The sequence below is a fragment of the Neltuma alba genome, unplaced genomic scaffold (genome assembly GCF_004799145.2).
Source record: "Neltuma alba isolate B1F8T4 unplaced genomic scaffold, ASM479914v2 tig00002178_pilon, whole genome shotgun sequence".
Taxonomy (NCBI): domain Eukaryota; kingdom Viridiplantae; phylum Streptophyta; class Magnoliopsida; order Fabales; family Fabaceae; genus Neltuma; species Neltuma alba.
The window spans coordinates 472,716-476,462 of NW_021632769.1; the positions used below are offsets into that span (position 1 = coordinate 472,716).

General features: G+C 34.9%; 1 pseudogene; it reads right to left on the reverse strand.

The window, feature by feature from the left end:
* Positions 1 to 456: 456 nt before the first annotated feature.
* On the reverse strand, positions 457 to 3,747 carry LOC114719581 (receptor like protein 21-like; annotated as a pseudogene).

The following is a 3,747-nucleotide window of genomic DNA, read 5'->3' on the forward strand; positions in this document are numbered from 1 at the left end:
CCATTTTCTATTTTGGACCTGAAAGAGATTGTTTGTTCCTCATTCTTGAACTCTTGTGAAAGAGCGCAAAACTGAGTTTGATAATTTCATAACTTGAATATAGTTTCAAGAATGTGAATATAATATTCTTCCGGTTCTTAATGTATGATCTAATTTAAGAGTTTATGTTAGTCTTATATGTAAGACCTATTTTGAATGTTTATTAAATTTTTTTTCAAATTAACCTTATTGATATTCCTTCACTAACAGGGAATTAAGAAAAATGTTTAGTGTGTTTTAGGAAAAAAATCATACTAACTAACATCCTTAATATACTCAAATTAGTTAATTATGACTAGAGGAGTACTTATTACAAGAAACACATCCCTTTACAATATTATTATGAGAAGTACAAAATTGTACGAGAAAAATATGAAACTAAAAGGAACTGACAAGAACAAATAACAGAGAAAGCAATCAAAAGCAGCAATCCAAGACGCAACAGCAGCAGAGAGCAGCACAGCTGCAATGAAGAAAAGAAAAAGAGACAGAACAAAGTTAATATTAGGTGCTAAATTTAAATAAAAAAATGAAGAAACCAATAAAAACTCATTAAAAAAAAACAGAGATATTTTGCCAACTCACCATCCCTCCCAAAAGCCATCACCCCTACTTGTAGTTTTCTGTCGAACACTCTGTTTTGGGTCCCAACAAACATCATCCTTTGAAGGATACCCCATTGGTGGAGGAGCACTAACACGCGGCAGAGGCGGATATGCCATCACCAGTGAAGGATACAACACTGCAAATTCATCATATAACATATGTAATTTAATCTCATTAATTAATAATGTTAATCCCATTTACAAACACAATAGAATGATATAATAGATTAGTAGCATTTTGTGGAGGAGAAAACTTACCGGGAGCATCTTGTTGGTTGTAATGATGATTCATGGTTGTTGAATGCGATGCTCTTCTGAACTATATGAAGATGCAGGTAGACCCGAAAATGAGAAGAGATTGAGATGCTATATAATATAATGCATACATATATGTCTATATATATCGGTATAGGTGGGTGAATGGTGGGCGGCTATGAACTGTGTGAAAGCGCGTGGGAGAAGGCTGATTCGGGGAAGGGGTCGACCTTTCCATGTCCAAGGTTGCTTAATGCCCTGTGTTTCCCCCTAAAAGTTGACAATATTATCTACGTTGCTTTACCATTTGAAATGTGAGCCAAATATATAAACAAGCGAGGGATCAACCACCATAGTCCCATAGAAACTCTTTTCAGATCATTTGTTCCTTTGTCCAAAAAAGGTTGCAGAGTTCAGGAGCTTCATATTCATCTTGGACCATTCATCGTATGGTCAATAACTATAAATGCTTCATTACAAGTCTAATCATTAAAATCGACTTCAACGTAGAGAAAGATAACGAAATGGTTCAAACATATCAAGTTATTAATTTCCTTTCAGATCACGATGAGACTTCAAATTGGCAATTTGGTTGTTATGATTCTAGAGAGTTGATCACCGTATATTACATGACGAATTCTTATCAACTACAACTAAGAGGCTTTTTCATTTTTGCCTCCACTAATACAACTATGAGTAGTTTGTAATTGCAAATGTAAGGGTTTGAATAAAGAACTATAATGACACCTAGAAAAAAGACCCCAAATCCTCCAGCAAAACTCCATAAGAAGGCCTCTTGAAAATTTTCTGCTTCCAAATGATGAGGTTGCTTGTTTCTCCCTTCTATTGATTTATCACTGGATGAGCAATTCTTCTGTAGGGGAGGACCACATAGAAAAGAATTCCCTTCATAACTACTTGATCCAAAAGTTAAAAATTGATTTTTCATATCAGGTGTCATTCTAGATAGATTATTATGAGCCACAGAAAAGACAGACAAAGAGTATAATTGAGTTGCTTGTGTAGGAATGTGGCCCCTTAATTTATTATGTGAAAGATCTAGGCTCTCTATCTGCTTAAGGTTGGAAAATATTTCAGGAATAAGCCCTTTCAAATGATTGTTTGACAAATTTAATGTATGAATAGTATTAAGCATCCAATTTGTGAAGGAATTTCAGTTATCAATTGATTATCTGCGAAATCCAAACCAGATGTGAAATGTAAAATTCTTCTTTTGTAAGATTCATACCTTCTTTTTTATGTGAAATCTATTTCTTGGTCTCTATACAATGTAACATCTTGTTTGTGATCTCCATTTATAAATTCATCACCAGTTGTCATGTGAAACATATAGCTAAACTCCCTTGTAGTCCAGGACACACTAAACTTTCCTATTTTGGTCCCCCCAAGTCTGTGCGTCCTTCCAAATATTATGTTATTTAAGCAATATGGTATCCTTCCAAAAAGCTTATTTTGGGAAAGATCTAATATGCTTATCTTCTTGAACTTACATAAATATATAGGAATAGAACCTTCAAGTTTGTTTTCTTTCAAGATGAGAACCCTTAAATTCAAAAATGAACTCAACAATCTTGGGACTGGACCTGAAAAATTATTCTTCATCACATCCAAAGTCGACAACAAGGGGGAATTGGCCAAAGTAGAAGGTAGAGGTCCCATGAAATGGTTGCTTTGCAAATGCAAGTACTTCAATGATGGCATGTTCAAACAGCTTGGCAAAGAGCCAATGAATTTAGTTTGAGAAAGGTCTCAATATGTAAGTATAGTTAGGTCGAAAAAGCATTCTGGTAATGAACTTGTTAAGGAATTCTTAGACAAAATGACGTAACTCAAATGGTGAAACCTTCCAATCCAGTTAGGTATTTCACCAAATAATTGGTTGGCACTAATATCCAACTTCTTAATTTAGAACTATTAATTATCCCAGCACTTGAAAATTTTCCTTTGAAGTTATTGTTATTGAACAATAAATATGTGAAATTTGATCTTATGGGTAGATATGGGCCACTCAAGTTGCTATTTGACAACTTCAGAAACCTCAATTCATTGTTATCCTGACCAAATTCTTGAGGCAAGTAACCAAACAAATTATTATTTAACAAATCAAGATCATTCAGTTGTCTCATTTCACATATTGAAGCTGGGAATCGACCTTGCAATGAAGTTGAAGACATATTAAGAGAAATCAAGTTGGGAAAAATGAAGCCAATATGAGAAGGCATTTCATCTCTGATGGGGTTAGATGAAATATCAAAAGATTCCACGTGAATCAATCTTGAGGTGGAATTGAGTTCAAAGGCACCAGTGAATAAGTTGTGAGTCAAATTGAAATAATTTAGTTTTGAGTTGTTTGCCAAAAGCCAGGATGGGAAAGCTGCTGAAATATTCAGGTCCCTCAGGTGTAGAAGTCGCAAGTCATATTGATGAAGAAGAAAGGTAGGCATGCTTCACTCAGACTACAATTGCAGATGCTGAGAAGTCTCAATTTGAAGAAAGGGATAAATGGGGGATTCTCTGTTTCAAGCTTGAGATTGGTGTTACAGCCTGAAATGCCAAAGATCTTAAGGTTGGAGTGATTAGCAAGCAAAGAGAACGAGAATGAGCCACTGAAATTGTCATCAGAAAGAAAAATTGCTTCTAGGGACCTCAGAAAAAGAAAGAGTGAGAAAGGAAAGGTTCCTTCAAAATGATTTTTAACAAGACGAAGTTCACGTAGAGGCGTCAAATTGCTAATGCACATAGGAAGTTGCCCCTCAAATTCATTGCAGGAAAGATCCAATGCTATAAGATTCTTTAGATTGCACAAGCCTTCTGCAAAACATACCAT